This window comes from Leopardus geoffroyi, chromosome A1, assembly GCF_018350155.1.
Source record: "Leopardus geoffroyi isolate Oge1 chromosome A1, O.geoffroyi_Oge1_pat1.0, whole genome shotgun sequence".
NCBI lineage: Eukaryota > Metazoa > Chordata > Mammalia > Carnivora > Felidae > Leopardus > Leopardus geoffroyi.
The window spans coordinates 238,278,855-238,290,901 of NC_059326.1; the positions used below are offsets into that span (position 1 = coordinate 238,278,855).

At 54.1% G+C, this 12,047-nt stretch overlaps 1 long non-coding RNA gene across 1 annotated transcript; it reads right to left on the minus strand.

The window, feature by feature from the left end:
- Positions 1 to 303: 303 nt before the first annotated feature.
- On the minus strand, positions 304 to 4,223 carry LOC123607196. Its single transcript, XR_006716707.1, has 2 exons — positions 4,066 to 4,223; positions 304 to 2,633 (listed from the first exon to the last, which is right to left on the minus strand). It is a non-coding gene; the product is annotated as an uncharacterized LOC123607196 (long non-coding RNA).
- Between the last annotated feature and the right edge of the window lie 7,824 nt (positions 4,224 to 12,047).

A 12,047-nucleotide genomic window follows, 5' to 3' on the forward strand; every position in this document is an offset into this window, starting at 1 on the left:
AAAAGTTTAGGGTCGTTTATACTGGATGTAGAAGAAATGACACCTCTGTCCCCGAAATAACCTATCATGTAGCAACATCCAACAGTGTCAGGATAACGAACGGGAGCGCTGGAGGCGAGGCACAGCTCTTTATTCGCCGCACTTCCTGACACACGAGGACGTAAGGCAACTCGGCACGCTTCTGAAAACTGAAAAGTGATCACTTACTATCTAGAGAATCTGAAAAGTGCCTGGGAACTCTTGGCATTTTCTGAAAGGCTTCTTGCCAATGCAAACCCATGTATTTTTAATAAACATGTTCGACACCATTCCAACATGCTTTATTAGGATTCCAAGGACTTCCGGTTTGTCAAAATCTCCCCCTAATCCAAAAATGCAAATACTCTCCTCCGAGAGGAGAAACTCCATCTGCCAAGAAGAAGATTCTAAATGTGTGGGAGTCCACGCTTACCCCGAGGGTGAAATCAAGTGCTTTATCTCGAGGTGGACCTTCTAAAAGTGAGAAGACCTGCGGCATGAAACCTGTGTGGAACTGTATACCCTCCGGGCAGATGCACTGTTAGAAAGAACTGTTCCTTATCAAGACGGGACAGAAATTGCAGAGCAGGCACCATCCGAGTGTGCAGAGGGGTTTGCGTCCAGCCTGGTTCCGCCCATCGGCAAGATTTGCCGTGAGACGTCTAGACCTTTCCGGCTTCACGTGCAGAGTCCTTGTCCGGGGGCGGGAGGTTGGGTTCTTTCTTTTCCAGCCCTCCCCCCAAAGTCCACCGTTCCGAAAGAGTTCCTCCAAGTGAACTTCAGAAATTTCAGGGCAAGAAAAATCACGGCAGTTATCTGTGAAAATGTACAAAAAGAACTCGGGGTGAGGAGAGAGATAAAACATGGAAATCAGTCATCAAAGTGCAGGCAGGGTTGGCCACATTTTATGACAGATGCTTAAAATATTTATCACAAACAAATGTACCCTTTGGCTTTTCCTTAAATCTCATTCCTAATCCCTTAACTCACCAAATGGAGTCCAGAGCAGTACAAATTGATAGTTCGTGTTCTCGAGGTTATATGCTTTATGCATGACTCTACTATAAATATTTGATAAAATGTATTTTGGCGTATATTAGGAATCAAAAGTACAATTCTGATACCAAGTCTTAATAACTATCTGTGATTAAAATAAAAACAGGAAATGTAGAAAAACATAGCCATCTGTCCATGGGGAATCTTATCATCTCTTAACCCTTAATATGAAAGGTTTAACAAACAAACGAAGGAGTTACCAGACTTTAAAGTGGGGGGGGGAGGACCCTTCACCTAATGAGGGATTTTGTCATTACAAAAAATTCCCCTTTCATGGGATAGAATTATTTTTAGTCCCAGGAATTTGGGAAACTGGACTGTGTTCATCTCAGAGGTGATCTGGGGGTCCCCAGCCCCACGCCGTGAAACTGGTTCCTTCACTGCAGCGGGAAACCAACCAACACACATATAAAGGGAGAGTCGTAACTCGTGGTTCACAAACCACAGGAGATTGTCCCCTACATGTATAGGAAGACCATCTCAGAAATTGGCATCGGTCGTCAGTAACTTGAAAGGACATTTGCGTTTAGCGTGGCAGTCAGGGTTCGGCACAAACAAGCGAAAGGCCCCCTCCCCGCTTCCCACGGGGGGTCTGCAGACAGTTTCCCTCCTCCGACTGCCATGAAGCCGCATGTGGGAAAGGCCAGGAGACCAAGGCAGACTGTTGGTCAGACGCTATGGAGTTGCCCTGCTGGGGACACGGCAGGGGACACGTTCAGGGAGAGATGGGGACGGGGCGCCCGGAGCCCGGGGTGCGGAGCAGAGGGGGGCATGGAGTGGGCTGAGTATCACGCAGTAGGATCCCGGCCTCTCCCGCTATTGACTTTGGGCAGTTCTCCACTTCCATTGCTTTTAGAGGTGTGCACGTGTGTGTGTGAGGGAGCATCCTAGTGAAAGGGGCCATAGGGAGGAGGGCGGAAGCCTGGTTTTATTCCAAATCTGTGTGTTCACCAACTCGGTTCCCTGCCAACCACTCCCCACCTCACGGCAGCCACGGGAAGTGCTGTTGGGTCTGTGCTTCGGGGAGAGGGGTGCTGAGCCGTAAGGAGCTCGGTAGCTCTCCTCGGGTCACCGACCAGGGCATGGAACAGAGAGACCCTTGTCTCTCCCCCTCGAAAGTCCGAATCTTAAGAATCACCCTCATTGGACTGCAAGCCGAGCCCTTCCGCTGGCCACATGCAGCTGGGGATCACGGTCCCGGAAACTGGGTCCACAGGGAGCACGCTGGGCTTCTGGTGCCGGTAGCGTCTTTCAGCCGCGACAGTCTCCTGCCGCGAGGTCACCAGCCAAGTCCTCTCGCGGGGCCTTCTGGTCCTGGTGGGCGTCAGGGATGCACCGGCCACCCGCGGGCGGGAAGGATGTGGACGTGGTCCCGCTGGCTCCTTACGCACCCACCGGGTCCCACGCACACGATGCCTGGACGCAAACGTAAACACGGCGAAGACGTCAGGGAGAAGAAAAACCCTGAGTGTGTCCTCCATTTTCCCAATATTTAGGACAATCTCTGCCGTCTCATCACAGGAAGAAGAACTTTGGCGAAGCTGATGTCATCATGCTTCCTGCACACAGAAGCCAAGGACGTAGGGACGGGTTAGTAGTGGCAGGTGGCGCTGTCTGTAGGCTGTGCCTCTAGATCGGCGCCCAGCTGGCGGAGGAGACTCCTTCTCCCCGTGCTCAGCAGAGTGGCTTCCCTTCACGTGGCCCCCGCACCACATCCACCTCCAAACGGGCGTGGCTGACAAAGAGCATGCTTCCAGAACACTCCCTCCTACCGGCAGAGACGTTACTGTGTAATTCGTGGGTAGGGGTGACTCAAAATCCAGGTTAAATCATGGCTAACATTTTCCAAGAAACTGCCGTTTTCCAGCCATTGTGCTAAACTGCACCTGTGCATTCAACCCTCGTAAGACCTCCCTGAATGAGGACGATTATTCATTATCCCGTCAGGAGAGAATACGTGCTCACTCTCTGATCTCACAGTCAAATGTCCAGCCAGGATTCAAACCCAGATCGACTGCCTTCTTGATCCCGCCTGCAGCTAACTCTAGGCTGGACCTTCCTGGGGCAAGCGCACACGGCATCCCACAGCGGCACCAACGGGTACGTGGTGGGGAACATGTCAGAGGTGCCCTCTGTGACCCCAAATGTCAGTGCCAGGCATCTGACCCCAGCATTCCACGGCCACCCAAACATCTTGTTTTTAGTTAGGGTTGATATTTCTTTTTCACTGATGTGTACACACGAGTCCTGCCTGCCTCCTCCACTAAGGACTTGGGGGAGTTTGCAGAAACTAAGAGAAGATAAAACAACCTAGAAATACAAGTAAACCATTTGCATCGAAATCCACTAACCTGCCTTCCTTCAGAGCCAGAGATCTGCCCTTGGAGCTGATGCCTCCCTGCCAAAGACCAGGGCTTGGAGGCTGTGGGGGGAGAAGCAGGGGACACTCGCGCCCGGTGCGCTGAGTGGACGCGCCGTCACACAGCTCTGGTGTGCTTCACCAGTCTCCTCCTGTGCTTAGTCACATAGTCTGTTATTTGTTTTTTTTTTTTTTTTTGGAAAGAAAAGTGTCTTCATTTGGTAGAGAATCTGGTTACTCTGCAGATTAATGCCTGTCCCCTTCACAGAAATAAATACTGAGTTTTGACCACAGTGTTAAACAGGTTCTCCAGAGAAACAAAACCAGCAGGAGATGATGATGATGATGATGATGAAGGTGAAGAAGAAGAAGAAGGAGGAGAAGGAGGAGGAGAAAGAGATAGATAGATAGATAGATAGATAGATAATAGCTAATAGATGCTGGATGATAGACAAGTACTCGCACACGCACACACATACGTACACACAGATGAGAGCCGAGTCCTAGACTGAGCACCTGTGGTGGGGGGGGAGCTGCTCGGACCTTCTAAACCCACCTCTCAGACCAGACTATAATCTGCCAACCACTCACTCCCATCTAGCAAAAGGTCAAGACAACCAGACCCTACTTACCTCAAGAAGGAAACAGAGCAGTTGAGATGCACCGTTCTTTGGATTAGGTGGAAGGAAAGTTGTTCTTAAGAAAAAAAAAAAAAAATGAATGCCACCCTGGTGCAAGCGTCCTTCTGTGTCTCCCAAGATCCTCAGCTGTGCTGACACATGGGACTGACACAGCGTCGGCTCAGAATCGTCACTTTGGCTTGCATCCCAACAAGGCAGATTCTTTAATTATCTTGATGTTCCAAGAGTTGTGATTGGCCTTTTGTGAAGGAAGAAACCAACTTCCGAGGTTGACTTACCCACATGCATCTGGCTGGAAATTATCATTATAATGTGTGTGAAATTTTATCTGCCAGTCTCTCCACGTGGATGAGGTTTAGCAAAAGGCTGTTTTACCGGTTGCGAATTTTCCTCCTCCCCGGCCCCTAGCCATGGCGGTTCGCCTCCTTGGGGTCTCCTCCTTTGCGTGGCTACCCCTGCTCGTCACACCAGGGCACAAACCGCTGCATCTCTGTCCTCGGGGGCCCACCCCAGGCAGCTGATGGTCCTAGGGAGGCAGGCGGGTCAAGTCTACTCAGAAGACTTAATTTTCGCAGAAAAGCATGGACGGGGGGGAAAGGTAAACCTGGAACGAGGAGCGCGATTGTACCCTGAGCACCGTGCGTGACTCACTGGGACATCGGTCCACCTGTCATGTGGGATTGCCAACACCCCGAGCCGGGGGGGATGGAAGCAAGGAAGGAGCTAAGCTACCGGCAAGCGTAGACCAGGCCGCCAGAAACACTTTTCTGACGTTTTTAGGGTTTCAGAACGAAGCTAGGTTTACCACGAATATAGCACAGGGAGGATGCTGTTTCATGTTTTCAAAAGTCTACCACTAAATTTATCTTCCTGGAGAGTGTGATGCTAATAACCTTCCTCCCTTACTTTCCTTCAGCCTGTAACTTGCTTGAAATGCCATGTGTGTGAGTGTGTGTGAGCGTGTGTGTGCACACGTGTGAAATGCCAAGTGTGTGTGTGCACGCATGCGTGTGTGTGCACACGTGTGTGATTTCCCCAATGTCCCCAAAGAGTTACCAAAAATATGGAATGAAAATACTGTTCGAAGCAAATTATTTCACTTACATTTGAGAGTGCATTGCTTTAAACGCTGCACCATCCAGCCTTGGAAATATTAAAGCCTCTATCTGAGAAGTCACAGTCCCCAAATGGGGTCTTGGCAACTCCCCCCCATTTTGTTCTCATTCCTAACAGGAGACCCAGTAGCCATGACTTCTCAGGCCAACACACAACAATCACCTGCTTGCATCGGTCTTTTATGATGATGTTTTGCGGGGTTGACATAATCGGGAAAGCATAATTCAATTTTTTTAAAAAATTAGCCATTTATTAGAGTGCGGGCAAGACATAAGCATCTCCGTGAATCATACACGCCAATAACGAAAACTAAAAATACAATGAACTTTCCCTAGCAGCAGGGTAATAGTTTAATTGTATACAGTTATTCTTACATTAAAAGCTGCATACCTGGCAAGCTTTATCGGGTAACAGGGACTTTTAAATGTGCCAATGTTTCTACACGAGTAACGTGGGTCAATTGCAGAAGGGGTAACCATAATGATTAAATCATTAAAATTTTGTCTACGCTTCACAGAGCATAGAGAAAATTAACTTCCCACCAACCTCATTTTTCTGCTGAACATGAAATAATGATTTTCTGCCAGTATAATTACAAAGCTAACATCTGATAGAGTCAGCATCCAGGGGGGATTAGCGCAGGCGTGAGTATTAGACCTCATTACCAGCTTGACTGCAAAATTATTACATCTTGTAATTGGAGGGTGAGATTTATATACAGATTGGCCGGGTTTCTGTAAGATTGTAATTACAAGCTTCGTTGGTTTGCTACTTATCACACGGTGCAGGAGGAGGCAGAAACAAGCAGAGGGGAGACCATTTCATTAAGCTGTAACCCTATCAAGGGAGGAGCGCTGTAACGTCCCTGTATTTATTAGGCCAAACAGAGCTGTTTGCAGAAGGGGAGACCATTTATTACCGCCTGACAAATGGGATTTCATTTATTTAACCTCGGCGATCTATTTCAGTAAAATGTACAAACGAGCCATCCATTTTATGATTCCGGAGTCAACGCTCAATTATCTAAAGGCTAACTGAGTGTTAAAGTGGCCATCTGCTAGGATGAATCCATTGATTTAATTTGCCTCGTGTTGCTGAATGGTTCCGGGGGCGCGGGGGGGAGGGCCGAGCCCGCCTGAGTGATGGGGGCGCGGGCGAGCCCCCTCCCGGCCGGTGTCTGCGCGCGTGTGTGCGTGTGCGCGCCTGCGTGTGCGCGCCTGCGTGTGCGCACATCCTTAATCCTTCACACAATGGAAGGAGGCGATCAATAGCAGCTTAAATTTTATGAGACAAGGAGTTAAGTTGTTCTGCCCAAGCCGAGCACCTTTGTTCTCCCGAAACAAGTCATCTCTGCGGCGGAATTAATATTGACAGGCGGGCTTCTTTGTGGCTAATTTGGAGGGCGCCCGGGCCGATGGGCGGGCGGGCGGTAATAGAGCCGTTGTTAGGGTCCGTTGCGGCAGCTGCAGGGGGGACACCCTGCCCCGGCCCCTGCCCCGGCGTCCGCCAGCCCTCACGGGGCTTCGACCCTCTCAGACCCCCGCTCTGTTGCAAGGTAAATACGGAAGCAAGAGGGCATTTCTTTGCAAGGGGGTGTGGGGTGTCATCGGGGCCCGGGCAGTCCCCGAGCGGCCCTGCTGTGCTCACACGGCCGCTTGTCCCCGGGGCGGGCAGGGGGCGGCTCCCACGATGGCTCTTCGGGACTTGCTGCCGGACGTCTTCTGGGCCCTCCTGTCCCGCAAGCCCAGGAATCCTGCCCAGGCAGCTCTCTGGCGGTTGCAGAAACTTCCCGGGTCAGGGGGCTGCGCGGGAGAGGCTCTGCCCAAGGTCCCCTGGTGTGGGTGCTGTTTGTGACAGGCGGGGGAAGCCCCTGGAGCGGGTATCTGCAAGGAAGGGGCCTGCCCGGTGACACCCATTTCCAGAACGTTCCAGGCTGCCTCCGCCCCTAAGAAAGGGCCCCCTCGGAGTACCTCATTGCTCCTGCCGCTGACCCGGGACCACGCGGCAAGGCTTCCAGAACACGGGAAAGCTGTTCCTTGCATGTCTCTCTCTCCGGGGCCCGGCACCCCGAAGTTGTGCATTTAACTGTGAGCCCCTCACGTTCCGGAAGGACAGAGATCAGGAGGAATTTGCTCAGGGACGAGCCTGTGGCTGTTGGCGGCCACAGCTCCAGGTCTCTGAGTGCGACAGTTACGCTTCACCCCACCCGCGTGCACGCGAAGCCCCGGGGGCCCTCTGCTTGGTGACACAGGGTGTCTGTTCCAGGTCCTTCTGTGTCAACTCTTTCCCCTCATGGTCCCTCCTCTTTTTCTCCCTCTCCCCTCCTCGGTGGGTGCGGGTGGGGCTCTGCCTCCGCTGTCACCACCCTCCCTGGCACATTGTCACATCACAACCACACGGCCCCTTCCAGGCCCGTATCAGAGTCCACAGTCCTCCCCCTGTGGGCCCTCCGTCCTCCCCTGTGGACCTCTGCCCTCCCCATGTACACTCTTCGTCCTCCCCATGTACACCCTCCATCCTCCCCATGTACACCCTCTGTCCTCCCCCTGTGGATTCCCCGTCCTCTTCCTGTGGATCCCCCGTCCTCCCCCATGGACCCTCCGTCCTCCCCCTCTAGACCCTCCATCCTCCCCTGTGGACCTCTGCCCTCCCCATGTACACCCGTCGTCCTCCCCATGTACACCCCCTGTCCTCCCCCTGTGGACCCCCTGTCCTCCCCCTGTGGACCCTCCGTCCTCCCCCTCTAGACCCTCCGTCCTCCCCTCTGGACCCTCCCTCCTCCCCCCTCTGGACCCTCCGTCCTCCCCCTGTGGACCCTCCGTCCTCCCCTCTGGACCCTCCGTCCTCCCCCCTCTGGACCCTCCGTCCTCCCCCTCTAGACCCTCCATCCTCCCCTCTGGACCCTCCCTCCTCCCCCCTCTGGACCCTCCGTCCTCACCCCTCTGGACCCTCCGTCCTCCCCCTCTAGACCCTCCGTCCTCCCCTCTGGACCCTCCCTCCCTCCCCCCTCTGGACCCTCCATTCTCCCCCTCTAGACCCTCCGTCCTCCCCCCTCTGGACCCTCCATCCTCCCCCCGTGGACCCTCCGTCCTCCCCCTGTGGACCCTCCGTCCTCCCCCTCTAGACCCTCCGTCCTCCCCTCTGGACCCTCCCTCCTCCCCCCTCTGGACCCTCCGTCCTCCCCCTCTACCCTCCGTCCTCCCCCCTCTGGACCCTCCATCCTCCCCCCATGGACCCTCCGTCCTCCCCCCGTGGACCCTCCGTCCTCCCCCTCTAGACCCTCCGTCCTCCCCTCTGGACCCTCCGTCCTCCCCCCTCTGGACCCTCCCTCCTCCCCCCTCTGGACCCTCCCTCCTCCCCCTCTAGACCCTCCGTCCTCCCCCTGTGGACCCTCCATCCTCCCCCCTCTAGACCCTCCGTCCTCCCCCCTCTGGACCCTCCCACCTCCCCCCTCTGGACCCTCCGTCCTCCCCCTCTAGACCCTCCGTCCTCCCCCTCTAGACCCTCCGTCCTCCCCCATGAACCCTCCGTCCTCCCCCCGTGGACCCTCCGTCCTCCCCACCTTCACCAGGACCCCGCCCTCAGGTTCTAGATGTGGCTTCTCTGTTGTTCTTTGCTGTTGTCGTATAGCAGTGGCCGTGGCCCTCCGACTCTGGGCAGGAGTGTGGCAGGTGCCTCTGCCAGGAAGGAGCCAGGCCCTGGCCCTAGAGGCCCTCCTTCCAGAACCGAGTCTCAGAAGGGAGTGGAGACACTCCTGTCTCACCTCTGTCACTGGCTGGGCCTCAGGCTGTCTTCTTGTGCGGCTCCTCAGGATGCGAGGAGAGAAAAGCCCTGTTTCCCAGGCAGCCATCCACAGCACGGACACTTGCCGTGGGCGGACAGCCTCACCGGCCAGGCAGCCAGAGAGGAGCCGTGGTGCCTCCAGGCGGAGGCCAGTGAGTGCTCCCCGGGACGGGGCTGCCGAGGCGAGCCCGTTTGCTGTGCTCAGCTGGGGCTGCAGGCGTCTGGGTCCTCTCTCACTGAAACACAGCAAGGGGACAGCAAACCAGGTCTGCTCAGGGTCCGTGATCCAGAAGGCTCCGGGCTCTGGGCTGAGCCCGCCCGGCACAGAAGTGAAACTGCATTGCAGCCAAGATTCCTAAGGTCGTACATCCGGGAGGCAGATGTCCCGCGGAACCACTCTGGGGAGCCTCTATGGCCAGCGCTGGGCCACCTGCCGCCTGTGTTACACATTTCCTCACCGACTCCGATAGTGGCCATTTTTTGCCATTACGGGGGCAGGACTTTTTCTTGTTTCTCCCTGGAACGGACTGAAGCCAGCGATTATATTATATTTATGCTATACACTTATCATCTCTGCTCGGTATATTTTCACCACAGCAATCAACTATAATCATTAAGAGCCACTTACACACAAACTCTGAAACCCGTTAATGAATTAGCTAATCGTTTACAGTCCAGGAAAATTCTTGGCTTTTGCTAGAAATCCAGGGAGTGACGACGGGCAATTCATTCATTGGTCTTTCGTTCAATTTTAAGTATAAATACAAATAAGTAAACTTGACAAACCACATCTTTCTTTTTAGACTCTGAATCATCCTATCGATTTTTGTATCCAAAGCAACTGCAAGCTACTCTGTCTCGTCCCTCTTATTGTCATTTGGGGGCAGGCTGCTTTCGGCTGTATTTATATTTATTTGGAGCAATCGATGGGATGCAGTAGTTCAATCACCTGCACAATCTAAATGGCTCCCGTAAACCACTGGAGCAGGAAACTGACTCCGTTCATCTTGGAAACGGCCAAAACATCCAGACTAATCGCTGCCCCCTCACCATTTCGGTTTTGAAGACAGTTGCCTTTAAAACAACAAACACAAAAATAAAACCAATAACCAAGAGCATCAGCACAAGCAGGTCTCATAAACCAGTAATCGGGGTGGGGGGAGATCATGTCTCCCGCGGGCGGGGGGGGGGGGGCTCTGGATCTGTGCGTGTGGGTACCCTCAGGGAGCAGCACCCACAGCCGCGTGGAGCCCCCACACCCTGGTTCCGGCCACCGCAGGCGGGTCGGCAGGCAGGGTCGGACCGTCCTTCCCCTGAGATGCCACGACCTGGGCACGATTGGGGCAGCCCTCCTGGAGGTGAAAGGTGGTACCTCCCCCGACGGAGGCTGAAATGCCTTTTCCAGGAAAGGAAGGCACTCAGGTGCCAGCAGCAGGGTCACCGACCCCAACAGCCACGGGAGAACTGGCCGGAAGGTGCCCGGCTTCGGGGACATTTCCTCCATGCGAGGCTCCGACGCCAGGGAATCTCCCTGTCACAAGTACAATCTTTTTTGTCTGTGCTTTAAAAGAAATAGTTGTTCAAATCCCAAATGTTTCCAGCAGCAGAAAAAAAATAGACTGCAGGATATGTCTACTATTTTCTAAATATCAATGAGTTACCACACAATTCCTTTTTTTTACTTTAAGACATCAAAACCTACAAGATTAATTTATGTTGTTCATCCCCTGAGAACTCGCCCAATTTATAATAAACATTAGTACGTAAACCTAGATGCATCCACATTTATGACTTATATGTAATATACTCAGAGTTCAAGGAAACATGCTCCCTTTCTTAAAAAAAAAAAAAAAGTACTGTGATACCAGGATTGACTGGGTGAAGAACAATTTATATTATACGAATTCGAATTATCATTTTTTCATTCAGTTCTTTTCCTCTAAAAACCTCCATCTCACGGCAAACCCCCTTCCCGAGGCAAGAGCCTGCTGACCTGTGTTGCCGGATGAGGCATTTTTGTAACAAGCACATCGTTCGTACTCCCCCAGATGTCATTCGCCTTTTAAATATGAGCCCGATGATCAAGGAAAACCGAATGTTCCCGATGACCGTGAGTCCGGGTGCCCGGCACGGCCTTGCTGAGCCATAGAACGGCCCGGGCCCGGGAGGAGCAGAGGAGAGGCTGTGCCAGGCTCAGAGGGGGGCGTGGAGGGACCGCCCCGAGGAAGCAGGGGTGTCTTCAGGGAACAGAAAGGACCTTCTGCAGTCAGGAGGGGAGCACAGCTGACCGGCATCCCCCTGGGCATCCCGTCCATCCATTCCCGCCACAGAGGGAGGGCTGAGCGCCCGCCGGTCTGGGTCGTGTGGCCTGACAAGCCGTCACCATCCAAGAGGTCTTGGAAGAGAGCACAGCCAGGGGCGTGTGCAGATGCAGCGAGCCGGGGTCTGGGGGGCCGGGAGCCAACAAGAGAGGGGCCTGCCCGACTCTCAGGACATCGAATACAAGCCCTTAGACCTGCCCGTGGCCAGCGGATCCACGTGGGGGCAGCAGGAGTAGACTGGGCAGGGGGGGGGGCACAGACACGGAGCCCCCAGCAGGTAGGGACTGTAGGGGCTGCAGCTCCAGATGCACCACGTGGCACGTGCAGTCTGCGAGGCCAGCGCAGCGCCTCCAAGGGCACCTCCCAGCAGGGGCTGACGTGGGGGCGTGGTGCGTGTGGGCAGGGCAGCGAGGGCAGCGAGGGCAGCGAGGGCAGCGAGGGGCGCCTGGGGCTCAGTCGGGTGAGCGTCGGCAGCCTTTCAGGTGGTGATCTCACGGCTCCTGAGCTCAAGCCCCACATCAGACTCTGTGCGGACAGCGCTGACCCTGCTTGGGATTCTCTCTCTCTCTCTGCCCCTCCCCTGCTCGTTCTCCCTCTCTCACTCGCACTCGCTCTGTCTCAAATATAAATAAATAAACTTAAAAAAAACGAGGGCAGCGATACCGATGCCTCCTCATAGCACGGCTAACAGAGCGCCCGCGGGCAGTGTGAGTGGACCGCCAGCCAGTATCGCTGGAATTCTCACCCCCTTGC